General features: G+C 42.4%; 1 protein-coding gene across 1 annotated transcript in view; it reads right to left on the bottom strand.

Moving 5' to 3' along the window:
• Positions 1–2,174, bottom strand: part of SLC6A17 (solute carrier family 6 member 17) — a 304,194-nt gene extending 302,020 nt beyond the window's left edge. Inside the window, exon 1 of the mRNA XM_086920393.1 lies at positions 1,846–2,174. The gene's annotated coding sequence lies outside the window, so the exon portion shown is untranslated. The remainder of the gene's footprint in view (positions 1–1,845) is intronic.
• Positions 2,175–16,909: the final 14,735 nt, after the last annotated feature.

The following is a 16,909-nucleotide window of genomic DNA, read 5'->3' as shown; positions in this document are numbered from 1 at the left end:
AGGGTACTGAGTGGGAAAGGGGGGGGCTTGACAGACTACAAGGTGAACTGGTGGGGGTACACCATGCATATGTCTACATGAAAATTGTGGCCGTCTCTTAGGGCTGGTGCCAGGCGAGGTGGCTGACGATCCCTGCGTCCTTACACGCCCCTCTGGCCCTCCTTCCACTGGGGGTTTTCCTATGCACCACATGGCCGGTGCAGCCGTGCACGCACACACGCCACTTCCCAACACAGATGAGCGGTGAACTGGGAGCAGACTTCACACGCTGAGATTCAAGGTCAAAGCGAGCCTCGTGGTTAGACGTGCGTCCTCCCGCCACACTCGGCCCCGCCCACTCTCTTAAACACACACGCACACGTGGAATGTTCCAAGCTTCGCACACACACTTCCATTTCCCTTAAACCGAACACCCTCAAACTGGGACAAGCTCGTCGTTTCCCAACTCGGACACAGACGCATGCCTGTCAGCTCCTTTGGCACAAGAACAAAACAGGTGCAACCCAGTTACACACAAAGCTCTTATCTGGGTGAGTTGATATAGGAATGGCGCTTCCAGCCGCTACTCACACAGATACAGCCGAAGAGCTCCGGTCCAAACAATTTTAGGCAGGCGAAATCTTGCAGCGTTTGTGAATGTTGTGATATCTCACCAGCACAAAAGTTTGAGTGTATGCAACTGAGCAAGACAAGTTCGAGCGTAAAATGTCTTACTGGAGACACGTTTCATTCAACCACTCAAGCACTGGCTCCCAGCGTGACTTTTGAAGACGAGAAAGGCCCTTGTTTACAGATGAAATAGCGGCAAGAACAGTTCGCAAAATCTAACAAAGTTGTGCAAAATCATGTGACATTTAGTGAAGGGTTGTGACTTCAATGACAACTTCGACGTTTCGCGTCTATGCATTTAGTAGCCCATGCAATCGACACTATTTAATTGAATTTTGGGACTAGTGAGTTACAATATTGGGAAAAATAGGCGTGTAAATAAGAGTACACAAAGAAAAAACTGCCCAGGGTGAGCTACTCATTCAAGTTCAGAGCCACCCTCTCCCATCCCCTCTTTTACAGCAATATGCAACTTCCTTTCAGACACAGCTTCTACCGCCTTATATTCACAGCCGCTTCCTCCCTCCAAAATGCGCCTACACACTGTACACACATACGTACACATGCACGCAGCTCCCGACGTTTACACTGTAATATAGAGCTCACATCTCCCTGCACCTATTCACTCTCACGCGCTCTCGCAGCTCCCACGTCTACACACGCGCGCACGCAGCTTGCAAAAGGCCCGCGCCACGTGACACCTTCAGCTGGTTGGGGCTTTGAGCCCTCTGAACTTAATCCGGCACTTGCAGTTTCTCTTCACCACCAGATGTGCATTAAAAACCCAGTACTAAAGCATCACACCGGAGGGCCCTTGGCAGCGGTGCGCACACACACCATTGGACGCTCAAACTGCTCCACATCACACTGCCAAATGCGGTTCTCGAGAGTGCAGCAGGTGTAGTGGCCCCGGGCCCAGGGGAGCCAGTGATATTCTGCACTCAATTGTGACTGTATTTAAATGCATCATGATCTAGCAGTAAGGGCCCCATTGCGCCTGCTTCGGACCCTTGGCACACACACACCTCTCACACCACTCTCACCCACCCACAGAACTCCAATCATTTAAAACAAGCGCAATCAGCATGCGCGCGCACACGCTCCTCTAGAACTGGGACTGAAGGTTCCATTTTTTGCCTCCTACCTGAATGCCCCTCTCACACTATCTGTTCTCACGCTATGAGGGCAGAGATGAGAGGCACTACCCACGCTCTGGTGCCAACGCCCAGGGCTTACCTTAATCCCGATCTCTGCCAAAGGTGGCAGCAAGGGAACAACGAAGAGGGTGGCAGGGGGAGGCGGGGTCTTTAGAGCTGGCACTGCAGAACCAGGCAGTCACAGATGGCTCCAAAGTCAGGCGCACGGCACGATGAAGTAGCACAGCTGGCCCAGCTCGGAAACTCCTTCAAGAACAGAGATGCGACAGATTAGAGGCCCTGGTGCCCGGCGGAATCAGGGGTGTCCTGGTTCCTCTAGTCTGGTGGCATCATAGATGTGTTGGTTCCTCTAGCCTTGCGGGATCAGAGATGCCCCTTTAACCGGATCTGACGCGATCAGAGATCTCCTGGGTCTGGGGACCGGGCAGAAGTCCTGGTTTTCCTGGTCAGACGGGCTCAGGGATGCCCTTGAAACTCCGGCTCGGCAAGCTTAGCATGGGTTTGAATCCCAGTGCCCCCGGTAGGCTTTCACAAACGGCATGATGGGGACGTCGAGCTGTGCACACCGCCAGGAACGACCCAGTATGATGCGCACGGCTGAGGAGGAAAGGACGCTTGGCTCACCTGCTCAGGAACACTTCTATGGATGCTGGATGCGCACGCGGCTGACGGGTCTCGGTGCGCGCGCTGCCTGCCGAGGATGCTGCACACAGCGCTCTCTGTCACGCCGGAGGATGCTGAGCCGCGCACACTGGCTGCCGAGGATGCTGCACACAGCGCTCTCTGTCACTCCTGAGGATGCTGAGCCGCGCACACTGCCTGCCGAGGATGCTGGGCTGAAGTGAGTGCCAGCAGCACCAGCAGGAGTCGTGTGCGCACACCCAGCGTCAGAGTCTGAGCTGAAGGAAAGTTACAGAACGTGCCTCATCCCCGTGGTGACGACATTCAAGCTTAAGGCTGCTGGAAATCTCGTGAATGGAACTGCTGAGCCCCCGGGTACCTCGTTCCGCCTCCTCTGCTCCCCCTCTATACCCTTTTTTAGCGATGGGACAGCTCGGCGAGGTAACAAAGGTGCGCTTCAAGCAGGGCTGTTCTTCCATTCAGTTATTCCTCCCAATCTCACTTTGCCCGCAGAAACGCACCCACTCCAAATTCCCGCACAAAGTGCCCTCCACCTGCTTTCGTGGTCGATGACGCGTTAGATCGTAAGGGACTGATGTAAAGAGAGCCTCGGAATTCAATGGACGAAAAATACTACGTGAAAACCCAAACACTACGAGAGACCATTTCGGGAATCAAGGCTTTGGTGCCCGGGCTGCAACCCCCCCCCCCCCCCTCCCTTTGAGCCTCTGGAGTCTTCACTCTTTCTACAGCTCCACAGCGATGCAATGTACCAGAACAAATCCATTCCTAAGTCTCAATGTAGAACTGAATGGTCGATTTCTTCCTAATTTCACCCATATCCCAAGCAGGTGGTGAACTTAGACCATATGGAGCTGGGCCATCCTAAGTCCATGTAACCCTGCCCTGAACACACGACACTATTCTTGTATCCGTGTTGTCACCAGGGCATTTAAAATGCTTCAATTACTTATTGGTAATTGAATTACTCCGAGTGTTTCTTTCGCTTGCATTCCTTTCTTACTGAGGCCTCCCCGCCTCCACCCACACCCTTTACCGGTATAAAAAACCCTTTCCCCCCACCACCGCCCCTGTTTTGTCAACAAGCTACTTAGAACACAGTTGGATGGGACACCCAGGACGGGTGTGTGTGTGTGTGTGGGGGGGGGGGGGGGGGGAGGGGGGTGGGGAGGGGCAGGACTCTGAGTAATGCAATTATCATTAAGTAATCAAAGCATTACCCCCTCCTCCCTCTTGCTAGTATTCCTTAGGTCATGAGAAGTACCCAAGCTAAAGAAAGTCAGGACAACCGAGTACATTGCAGAACAACACTCTGTTAACATGAAGAAGAATGTGGTTAGTTCACGGCAGACAGAACCTTAGACCCAAACAGACCCTCCAGTTCAGGACACTGAGAGACCCTGTACTGCTTAATAAAAGTAGATGGAACTGCCTACATGGCCGCCCTATGATTCTCAGACAAGGAGGCTCCTTGACACTCAGCAAGAGAGGCTGACAAACCCCGAGCAGACGTGACCTGTACCCCCAAAAGGAGAGGGAGCACCATACTGAGAATAAGCCAAATAAGAAAGAAAACGAATCCACATACTCAAGGCCTCTGTGGCTGGTTTGTGACCCTTCCTGGCAGGCCCGAAATTGGCAAACAAAGTGGAATCCTGCCTGAAGCCTTCCACCCTCTCTAGGTAAACCAGAACAGCTCTTCAGATATCCAGAGAATGAAGGCTAACCTCATCAGCAGGACTGGGGATTTGGACGAAGGTGGTGGAGGGTGGGGGGGGGGAGGCGGGTCAGACAGGTTGGAAAAAAGCGTGAGAAACTCAATAGACAAACTGGTATGATGGTAATAGTAGGATATGGTGCATTATGTGGGTCATTCAAAACTTCGGACAAACACCCGGAATACACAATGTAACGAGATGGGATTGCTAAGAGTTTTATCTATGAATATTTGCGATTTAGATGATATTAAAAAAAGGCAAACAGTAGCGGTAGGGGTACAGGCATGGGGTACTAATATTATCTGTCTCCATGAAACGTACATAGAGGGTTCACAAACACATTTTGAAAACACTAGGGTATTGGATGATTTGTGCTACAACACAGGGGGCTAGGGTGCGGGGGGTTGCTATTTTAGCCAAGGGAAGTGGGTATGTTTTTAGTCACAATAAAGCAGACAAATTTGGCTGCTGGACGATCACAGAATGCTAATACGGGAGCGGGCAAAAGATAACACTGTGCTATCTATGGAAGCAATATTGATGATCCGTCGGTCTTTGATGAGATCTCAAATGAACTCACGCATTGGCCACTACCTTTAATGATTTGTGGGGACTTCAATATCAACCTTCCTAGTGATTGGTCCATGAAGGATGGTTGGCAATATGTTGGCCGCAAACCTAAAGTGTTTAAGGCATTGAGACAGATGTGTTATACGCACAGGTTAGTGGATGGCTGGCAGACTTTAAAACCTAATGATCCAGGGTATACATTTTTCTCCAATCCACATCTCACCCATGTAATACTAGCTTATATAGTAGTGTCTAATTCAATCAAAGCTAAGTGCCAAATTGAGAAACTGCCTCGAATCCTATCGGGCCATAATCAGTTAATCTGTACTGTAGAAACATGTATAGGAAATGTAACACCTAGATCCTGGACTTTTGAGCAATCCCTGCTTTTAGATGACAATTATTGCACCCATATGAGAGAGTGGATCCCTAACTTCCTAACAGATAATATGGTGTGCACTTCAATTGAAGCAGTATGGGATGCCCTAAAGGCTAGGATTCGAGGAGAAACATTGCAATACTCCTTAGAGGCTAACAAACGGGCCAGGGAATATATGCAGGTGCTTCAAGAAAACTTGAGGCTGGCCGAGGAAGATCTGATAATGGTGACAATAGGAAACAACGGGGGAGAAGAACTAATAAAAATACAAAGCCAAGTGGCAATTGCAAAGGCTGTAATTACAAAACATTTTATCGACAACGCTGTTAAAAAAGCGCTTTCTCAAAAGGAAATGCTTTACGAAGTGAACAAGCAAATGGGACACCAGCTTGCCGTTCGTATGAGGCAACAGGCCTCATCAAATTTGATTCGTGAAATCCATGATCCTCAGGGAGGCCGAATGTCTGACCCGAAACTCATAAGAGAAGCCTTCTGGCGGTTTTATCTTGATTTGCATATGGAGGCGGGGGTGACCCATTAAATATTGAAAGATACCTGGATAAGGTTGCTAATGATAAACTTGAAGATGACGACCTGGCTATATTAGAGGAGATCCCCAATACAGAAGAAATTTTAATCACAATCAAAAACCTGCCAAAAGGGAAAGCAACTGGGCTGGATAGTAGCCCCTCGGAGTTCTACGTATCCTTTTTAGAGAAAATCAAAAACATCTTCACAGACCTTATTACACATATTTTTAAAGTTGGCCAACCTCCAAAATCTTGGTCCAGGGCAAAGATAGTCATTTTTCCCAAAAAGAATAAGCCTCCAGAACAGTTAGGTTCATATCGCCCTATTACTCTTATTAATGTGGACTCAAAAATATATTCAAAAGTTTTGGCCACTAGAATTGCTCCTATTATCCATAAAGTGATTGCTAAAAGCCAACATGGTTTTGTCCCAGGTAGATCCACTATTAACCACATTCAGAGAGTGATCACTTTATTTGATATAAAGAGGTACTGGGTAACCCAATTGACGCTTGTAGGCTTGGGCAATGAATAATTGAAAGTAGGGGTAGCTACAAGGGATTTCGTTTATTTGCTTATTTAGATTAATTTGCTAACGTGAGTCAGTGGAGTTAGTTTTCACAAATCTAACCCGTATGTATCCACAGGATAACAGCACAATTTCTTCAATTGATAAAACATTCAATAAAAACAACACAAGAAGTAGAAAGAAACACACGGAAAGATTATATCTGAAAAGGTATTGTATTGAATAAATCACAAAATTAATTAACGGGGATATAGTAGACAAATCAATGTAGGTACAAAATATTATGAACAGAAGTATACATAAATCAACAGGTCAGTTCATAATAGCTCATCAACTCCTTTGTTTGGTAAAGTGTAACCAAGTCCATTCATGTACAAAGGTATACTCTTTAGAAAGATAACTTGCCTTTAAGCTCCCCCCATGTATTTTGCTGGGGAGGCCTTCGAGCCCCACTACCATTTATTTTGTAGCCCCAGGGGTGGCGGTCCCCGGGGCTGGGGAGCCCCTCTGGGACCCGCATAACATTTTAAAGTTTTGCCCACGGGATTTGGCCCCCCCCGGGGGCTAATTACTAAGCCGGGTACAAGGAACAGCAAGACAGGATTTGCTAAAGGACAGGAGTACTGCAGAGAAGAAGAAAAATTCAGGTTGATAACAAACTTTACCATTGGGGCAGATCAATTAAGAGCAGTGTTGAGTAGAAACTGGAATTTGTTGAAATCTGATCCAGTTATGGGGGGATATCCCCGCCCGCCTCATGCTCACTTTTAGAAGAGCAAGAGCCTAGAGGGATTCTCTAAGAGTTATTTCACGAAAACTGTACCTAGACCCTTTGGCAAAGAAATACTAGCTTTCTACCGGTGTTGTAGATGTAAGGCTTGTGGTACCAGCAGAAAAGTCCTGACATATCAAGTGGTAGGATCTGGGAAACCACGATGGATAAGGAAGTTTATCACATGCAGTACTCCCTATACTGTTCAGGGAAAGATAGCGCGCAATATCACAAGAGGTGTATACTGCAGAATCTACTGTGATCATGTCTGATGATCAGTAGTTTTTCCACATTTTGCTCATTCAGTGCGAAATGTAGGAGATTGCGAATGTTTTGTAAATATATTTATATTTTCATGAAACGTATATATTGACGTACTCTATATAAGGGATACATTTGTTACATTCTGCTAAAAGTGGAATCTGCCTGCACAGCGATATGCTATAACATGTTACAAAATGGTGATTCATTTGCGAGGTGTTTACTGGTTCCTCCTTTATGTTGCTACTCGGAACGGGAAATGAGGTTGAATGTATAAAAAATGGCTGTTTCAGGTGCGCCCATGTACCATCGAAAAAAGTGACTGCAGTCAGTCATTAAAACTTTATTTAGATTGTTACAACCATAAAAGTATACATTATACATTTATAAAACTTTATAAAAACACAAAATATAAAAAAATGTGTAAAATTGCAATTCAGTATTTTCCCGGAGGACAACCCAGACAACTTTGTTAATAAACAGTATCCTCCTAGGTTTTTAAAATCACAAGGGTAAACATGAATAATCATATGTAACCAGGCCTTCCAAACTCAATACATACATTGGGGTGCAATCTTTTTAACATACGCCTTTACCTCTGTACTCTGGAGAAACCCCCTAACTCTACGCATGTATTTCCCCAAAGCGCAGGCTATATCCAGATTTATCATCCCCACCAGGAGATCTGCAGCTTGCCTCCCATTCATAGTCCTGTATTTTTTGAATAACGGGCCTAAAATCTCCTTAAGTATATCAAGGATCATCCTACAGTCTAATAAGATATGAGTAATATCACAGGGGGTACCTAGCGTACATGTGCAATTGCCATTACTATTTATCATAACATTTTTAACCATGGTGTTTACATAACAGGGATTTATACCCATTCTCAGTTTTAAAACCTCTCTTCTTAAGTGCTGGTTCGTCAACCTATCCAAGTAAGGGTAGGGATGATCTTCTGAAATCCATGCTTGGATCATATGGGACACCAATATTTTTTGCCGGAGATACTCTTGATCGCAGATACTCTTGACTGCCGAAATATATATATTTCTCTTTTCAACGGCTGTCCAGAAAACATAAAGGACAGTACATCACATTAACATATACATAGTGAAAATCAAAATGTACCAGTGAGAAATCTACAAAGACATGATACCTTGGAACCACATATATTTAAAATGTCCATAACATATTTTTTCAGTGTATCCTTATATCTTCATCACGTATTTCCAAGGATAGCTGACATAGGACATAACGTAATGTCGTCAATGTTTCGACCCTGTGTTCAAGTGTTATACAATTTACCCAACAGTACTGTTTGTAGCTCATAACTGTATACCCATGTTCTGTGGGACACAGGGTAACCCCATTATCTATAAAGGTATTCATCAAGAACATCAGTGGTTTCTATGTTTCGAGGTGGGAGGCTTTTTCTTCCAGTTCTGAGTCCTCCCATTTGGGCTGAAGCCTACCCCACAGGTTTTCACAAAGGTACTGGCTCCTTTGTTGGCACTGCTTCATTACCAGGGAACCTGCGTCCAACCCTATCTAGATGATTGTCTAGCATTGACCAAGTCTGTCCTGCAACAACTGAGCATGTGAATCAGGTAGACCTGATGTTGGCATCTCACTATTTTCTTTTGAATACAAAGAAGTCTCATTTGACTCCAGAAAAAGATGGGATCTTTATCTGAGTCATATTCCGGGTGTCTGGTGGTGGATTTGTTTGCATCTTCCCACAATGCTTTACTTCCCAGGCTTTGCTCCAGGATGAAGGAACTGCAGCGTGGGGAATAGATGGTCTGTCCTGCCCTTGGCTACCGAGTTTCTGTTTGCTTCTCCTCCTTTCCCTTTAATCCAGAGTTCCTAATCAAGGTGAGGAGGGAGAAGGCTCAGGCAGTGCTACTTTCTCTGGCATGGGCCTGCTCATCCTATTTCCTCTTCTAGTGATCATGAGGAGGGGCAAAGGCCGGTTATTACTGATGGTTCCTTCCCTTCTGCTCTTCCCAAATCTACAGGAGGAGTCTCTTGTTCATCTCAAATTGACGATTTGGAGACTAAGCAGGCACAGTTCAAGTCTCAGTGTTGTTCTGAGGCAGTTTCCTCTTCCATTCAGGGTTCTAGGAGACTATCTGCTAGGGCCTCCCATGCATGTCACTGGCTATACTTTGGGAAATGGTGTGAGAAGCAGCAATGATTGCCTATATGTGCCTCCCTCTCTCAAATTCTACAATTCCTACAGTATGGGTTTTCCTTGGGGTGATGTCCTTCAACTTTATACCTGCAATGGGCTGGAATTAGATAGAGCATTGCAGGCTTTTTGGGGGAACTTGGAGGATTCACAGGGGCTAGTGCAGAAATTGTTCAATGGGGTTTTGAATATTTGCCCTAAGCTTCCGCAAGCTTGTCCTTCCTGGAATCTCCCTCTAGTCTCGCAGGCTTCATGGTACCCACCTTTTGAGACCCCCGTTACACTGATATAAAAATTCTTACTTTGAAGGTATTTTTTCCGGTGGCCAATACTTTGGTAAGAAGATTGGGGGAATTAGGTGCTGTATCTTGTGGGGACCATTACGCCGCTTCCTGTCCTTCCGTTTATAAATGGCATTCTCTATATTAGAGATAGCTAATAGCCCAGCTAGCCACTGTTGGAACAACAGAGCGATAGAGTCCAGCCACTTTGAGGCTATATACAGCCTAAAAACTGCCATAGAAATAAAGATGATTTCATGGCCTACTCTAACATTACTAGGATCAGCCACCCCTAATAAAATGACATCACTAGATAATATTTTTTTGCTTTGGAGTACTACGGTCAAAAATTTCTCTAGCTCTTGCTTTACAGATGTTAAATCCTTCGCATGTAGAGAAAATGTATGCACAATTAGCTTTATATAACATACATCTTGGACAACACGTGCCCTTACCGCTCCCCCACTTGGCAATTTTGTCAGGCGTATAATATAAAAAAAACAGGTTTTGAAAAATTGTGCTTGTAGTTTCGTGGACATGAGGATTGTTTGTGACATCAAATAAGCATAATTAAATTCATCAATCGACGTTCCGACTTTTTCCTGCCACTTCTGTGAGGGTTTTTTCCATATCATCCCGAAACAACGCATTGATAAGGGAATATATCCCCCAATAGTGCTTTTTTTAACGTGAATTAGAGTTTCTACCATAGTGACTTTTTCAAGCAATACCCTTCCCCCCACCTTTCGAGACAAAAAGTCTCCAATTTGAAGGTATTTAAAAAAGTCCCGCCAGTCCAGTTCAAAATCTCCTTTAAGTTCTTCAAAGGATTGAATCCCTGCAGAGGTGAGGAGGCAGCCTATCTGGACAATTCCCGCCTCATTACATTTGTGTATACATCTGTCACTAAATATTTCCGGGAGAATTTGGTTATCCTTAGGGGAGCGTAGAAAGAAATTTGCCCTACAACAAGCATTTTTCTACCGGCCTTCCATATCTTAAACCCACTATACAGCGTTTTAAATGTAACCTTTTTGTGATAAATGTCGTGCAAGTGTCGCAAAAGATATCCTCTACTTTTGCAGCCTAGAATTAATTGAAAGATACATGGCATACAGTACCCGACCCCCTCAGTTTCCCCGTAGTTCTGTAATAGCTCTCTACTATACAAGAGCACAGATGCCCAATAATAAGCCTTTCAGTTTTGGAGAGCTAATCCGCCTCTATCCTTAGGGAGAGTAAGGAATTTATAGGCATGCTGGGGTTGCGAGTACACCCAAATAAAACTTGAAAACATACGTTCAATTGATTTAAGCCAATAAGTTGAAAATTCTAGGCATATCGCTCTGAATAAATATAGAATTTTGGGGAAGAAGACCATTTTAACTGCATTAACTCGACCAATAATAGAGAGGTGTAGATGTCTAGGCTTTGGAGGTCTATCTGCATTGAGTCCGTCATTAGTTTTAGATTTAAAGTGACCAGGTTTTCAAGATTCGATGAAATACAAACTCCTAAATATATAACCTTTTCTACTACTTGGGAATCCTTCATTTTCCTTTTACTGTTCAATACAATCTGAGTTTTCACTTGGTTGAGTGCGTATCCGGACACTAATCCGAAGTTATTAGCCTCGCTTTCGATAGCAGTCAAGGCCGTGATAGGATCAGGTGTTACAATAGCGATATCATCCACCTAAGCCAAGGATTTGGTGGAATAATCCTGTGACCAAATAGGTTCAATTTCTCTATTTCCTTCTGACCTACAAATAAAAGGGTCTATGTAAATAGCGAAAACCAGCGGCGAACAAGGGCAGCCCTGCTGTGCTCCACAAGATATTATCAATTCTTTAGTTAAGCTGCCGTTAACCATAACTACCCCGCTTTGGTTGACATACAATTTTTGAACTGCCTGTATATAGCCTTCCTTTATGCCAACCCTGGACGTAACGGCCCACAGAAATTGCCAGGAGACCCTATCGAAGGTCTTCTCCACGTCAAGCAGAAACAGAGCCATAGGGCTCCTGCAACATCCATGCTATCAAATAAAGTGTGGGTAGCTGCAAGGGATTTAGTTTGTCTGCTTATTTAGATTCATTTGCTAACGTGAGTCAGTGGAGTTAGTTTTCACAAATCTAACCCGTATGTATACACAGGATAACAGCACAATTTCTTCAATTGATAAAAAATTCAATAAACAACACAAGAAGTAGAAAGAAGCACACGGAAAGATTAAATATGAGAAGGTATTGTATTTAATAAATCACAAAATTAATTAACGGGGATATAGTAGACAAATCAATGTAGGTACAAAATATTATGAACAGAAGTATACATAAATCAACAGGTTAGTTTAGTTCATAATATATGAGCCCTGGGGGACGGGGTCCCCGGGGAGAATTGAAATTAGTGATAGGTGCTATTTTTTTTACGGGAAAATTAGGAGTCGCACACCCAGCGCGGTGCTCAGCGTGGCCCCCAGGTGTACATGCGGTGGCTGCGCGATTCCTAACTTGTAGGGTGTGCGACCCCAGCGTGTTGGGTGCACAATCTTGTCTCATTGGGTGAACGATTCTAACGCGTCAGGTGCGTGACTCCAAGCAAACAAAAAGTAATATTTTTCAGATATACATTAGTTTGTGTGTTTAGATCTTGGGTGGCTCTAAAAAAAGCCATTGTGTTTATTGAGAGATTTTGGTACCTACAAGTAAGTACCTATGCAGTGTCTAAAGTTCAAGAGGAAGACTCTGTTACCCTCATCTGTAAAATGTACACAATCTCTCCTATAGATGCCATCCATATTGAAACGCAGATTGTTGTGGTAAATGGATCCCTTCCTATAATCTCGGAGAAAACAGAAACCGATTTATTGACATGTTTCCTAGCTTTCTTAATCTATGGACAAAATTGATTGGACCAGTTCCATTTCTGCCTTTGGCATATGTTGGAGTAGACAAAGGCAGTTTGGGGGAAAAGTGACATCAATTCTCCAAAGGTGTCCTTCATAAGCATTTACAGACCTACCCTAGTCAAAGTGCCTAGGTCGTTGCCACCACAGTGCACAATTATGATGTCAGGGTGTTGGAGATGCAAAAAGGTTTCAACCAATGGCATCAATTGGTACCACTTTAACCCTCTCTGTCCTATCCATTTAATGTCTACATTTGGCAAAGCTAGGTCTCTGTCAATGCCTTTGTTTTTTGCATACCTTTGGCTCCAGAAAATATAGCTGTGTCCCACAATCCACACTCTAAGCATCTTGAAAGGAGGTCTGGATGCACTCAGAAGGTGTCTGTATGTGAAATGGCAGCTTGAGAAGTAAGATTTTTCTAAAATAGTGGATAAGATTCAGTTTTGAAAAAAGAAAATAAATGATTGGCTGTTTCACAACATTCTAGTCTGAAAAGTAGGCTGCATGTATCTGGTTTTTAAAAGCATGTTGCTTATTGGTTAAGAAAAAGTGTTTGAAAGGAACATTATATAGGATAAGCTGATTTTTTGAAAAGTCAAGCACACTTGTGTTTGAATTAGCAACATTGTGTTGTGAACTTATGACCTGTGTGCTCAGTTGAGTGTACCGTGAACTGTTACTATGGTAACAGGCAGTAGACAGATTGGGGGTAGGGTTCAAACTTATGTCAATTGGAAAGGGTTGAAATGTGTAACCAATATAAATGTGTGTTAGCTTTTGAATTAATGTGGGAAGCAATGTGATTTGATATTTACATGTATATGTGTGGAGAATGAGAGGGAAACTTTGCCATTTTTTTGTTTTGAGAAGAGCAGTGCAGTCCAGAGATTCTGAATAAGATATCTGGTGTGTGACTGACATACTTATTATTTTTTTTTTTGCAGAGTTTTATTTAGCGCGAACTAGACCCGAACCGAATCCGGTATCAGAGCACTTTACATATCACCAGTTACGTTACATGAGGACACACATTCATTTTAGGCACGGGGAGATTAAGTGATTTGCCCAGAATCACAGGAGGTTTTGGCGTTGTTACCGAGACTCGAACCCAGATCCCCAGGTCCGAGGTCGAGCGCCCTAGCCATTAGGCCAAATCTACAAATCAATTTGAAAGGTGAGTTATTAATTTGTGAGGGGTTGTATGTGGTGTCTTTGTTTTTAATAAGATTAATATTTTTTTCTGGTTAAGTCCAGGGGGTACTCTTGCTTGTCTAGAATCACACTGTGAGTCTGTGTGCATTTGGGAACTATTGTGACAGAAGTATTTGGATACTTCATGTGCTTGCAGATACATAACTGTTTAAAAACCTATGCTGTTCTCAAGTTTTGAAAGAATTAGAAACCAGTCATTGCTTATGTATTTGCAAAATGAGTCAAGCTTCCACAATAAACTACAGTTCTAAAATAAGTGGAATGTGTGCAGTCATCTTACCTCTTCCAGATTAGTAAATGATTTTTGGTAAAGTCCAAGGGATAGTGTTGCTTGTCTAGAATCACACGGAGTCTGTGTGGATTTGGGAACCATTGTGCCAGAAGCATTTGGATACTTCACGTGCTTGTAGATACATAACTGCTTATAAATGTATGCTGTTCTCAAGTTTTGGTAGAATTAGAAACTAGTCATTGCTTATGTATTTGCAAAATGAGTGAGGCTTCCACACTAAACTACAGTTCTAAAATATGTGGATTGTGTGCAGTCATCTTACCTCTTCCAGATTAGTAATTTTTTTTTTGGTAAAGTCCAAGGGATAGTGCTGCTTGCCTAGAATCACACTGCGAATCTGAGTGCATTTGGGAACCATTGTGACAGAAGCATTTAGGTACTTCATGATTTTGAAGACAATAAACTGCTTAAAAACCTATCCTGTTCTCAAGTTTTGGTAGAATTAGAAACCAGTCATTGCTTATGTATTTGCAAAATGAGTTACGCTTTCACAGTAAAGTGCAGTTCTAAAATATGTGGAATGTGTGAAGTTTTCTCACCTGTTCCACACTACTAAATGTTTTATGGTAAAGTCCAAGGGATACTGTTATTTGTCTAGATTCACACTGTGAATTTGTGTGCATTTGTGAAACATTGTGGGAGAAGCATTTGGGTGTTTTATGTGTTTGCAGAGACATAACTGCTTACAAATCTATTTTGTTGTCAAGTTTTGGTTGAATTAGAAAATAGTAATTGCTTATGTATTTGCAAAATGAGTTAGGCTTTGACTCTAAAATGCTGTATTGAATTATGTGGAATATGTGCTGTCAACTTACTTTTTCTAGATCAGTAAATGTGGTTTGATAAATTCCAAGGGATAGTGTTGGTTGTCTAAAATCACACTGTGAGTTTGTGTACATTTTGGAACTGTTTTCAGAGATGCATTTGGGTACTTCATGTGAAAACGTTGAACGGTGAAATTGATCAAGAAGCTACTATTGCAGCTGAGATTGCTATAAACAGTCAAAGTTCTGCTCCGCTGCTCCGCTGAGTCAAGATCCACTAGGACAACCAATTGTTGAAAATGAAGCAGCAATCGTCATGAATGAGGTGGAAACAGCAATGCATAAAGCTCAAGAATACGTAATAGATTTAACAAACTTGGAAGAACAACTAAATGTTGAACAGAAAGAAATATATCAGCAAGTGAAGCAACATATTAACCATGGATTTCTTCATGAAAAGAAAGAATGCATATGCACATCATTTCAACCTATCCGAATGAATGTGAGTGGATAAGCTGGAACAGGAAAAAAGATTCTTAATTAAAGTAATCGACAGTTATCTACAGAAAACAACTGAGTCACATTTGTCATTTGTTGTAACTGCTCCAACTTGGTTGGCAGCACACAACGTTAAAGGACTTACATTACATTGTTTGCTGATGCTACCTGTGGAGAATGAAAACAAATTGGAATATCACAAGCTGTCTGTAGAAGCTTGTTGTGAAGTTTCAAGAGTGCTGAAGAAAATGAAACTTCTGATTATTGATGAGGTAAGCATGGTCTCAAACTTAATGCTTGCTTTTGTGCATTTAAGATTGCAGAAAATTCTTAAGACACAGTACAACGTGTTATTTGGAGAAAAAACATGTCATAGTGTTCGGAGATCTACTGCAACTTACTCCCGTAAAAGGACAACCAGTTTTTAAAACACTTGCGCATGAAGACACCAGAAAGTCTCCGTGTAGTGTTGGAAACATTAACATTTGGTCATATTTTGAATACAAAGAACTCATTACAAATATGCGGAAGGCAAATGATGTTGATCATGGAACTATTCTTCAAGATATAAGAATTGGAGTACTGGCAGAACATGGCAAACAAGCTTTGCAGAGTCGGTTACTTTCCAATTTGTTTCCAAATGAAAATATAGTTCCTGAGAAAATATATATGAAAATTGCAGAAAACAATTCTGTAATCTGCCTAATGCCAACATTGCGTGAGTGTTCTATATTCAACAAACAACTTTTGAAGCTGGAAAATGAAGAAATAATAAAAATGAAGCCATTGCTAAAATAGATCATGAAGGAATCACTATTATTTTGATAGAAAAGTTGAAAACAAAATTGGATTCTTTAGAAAAATCGATATCTAAAACTGCTGGTTTAGAAAAGAATCTATATGCATGTAGAAAATGTTGACTAATTTAAAAGGGCGTAATTTGGATGTAGAAAAAGGTTTAGTTAATGGAGTAATGGGCAAAGTTGTGGATTCTGTTAATTATCCGAATAAAGATGGTATTGAATTTTTAAAAATTATATTTGCTAAGATTGAAGAAGTGAAACAAATTGGTCATTGTTCAGTTTGTTTTTTGCTTCCTAAAGATTTATATGTCCATAGAAAAGGAAGGTATGAGAATATCTGTAGTGAAGGTATCGAGAAGGAAAAAAACAAAATAATGTTGTCATTGCAAGCAAAAAGAAAAAAGGACACTGTTGAAGAGATTGTTGGTTATCAGTTCGAAAATAGTTCTGGTGTCAACTGCTATGTTAATGTAGTGGTCAATGTTGTTTTTTTCTAGAAGGTTTGCAACAGCAAATAATGGAGAATTGGGAAAAAAGATTTTGATCCTTGTTGTATTGTGTTTATGAAAAATTGAGAACTGCTAAAAGTAAAATACAAAGCATTTGTGATATTCGTAATCTTTTGGATGTATGTTCTGGTTCTACACAATTTACGCAGAATATCCAACAAGATGCTCAGGAATTTCTAATGTATATGCTTACCATATTGGAAAATGAAGGCATAGAAATTGAAAATCTTTTTGGCCTTTGTTATAAATGGGAACATCATTATGAAAATTGTAGGTCTA

This window comes from Lissotriton vulgaris, chromosome 5 (assembly GCF_964263255.1).
Source record: "Lissotriton vulgaris chromosome 5, aLisVul1.2, whole genome shotgun sequence".
Classification (NCBI taxonomy): Eukaryota; Metazoa; Chordata; class Amphibia; order Caudata; family Salamandridae; genus Lissotriton; species Lissotriton vulgaris.
Note: the sequence above shows the minus strand (reverse complement) of the source record. Positions and strands in the feature narration are given on the sequence as shown.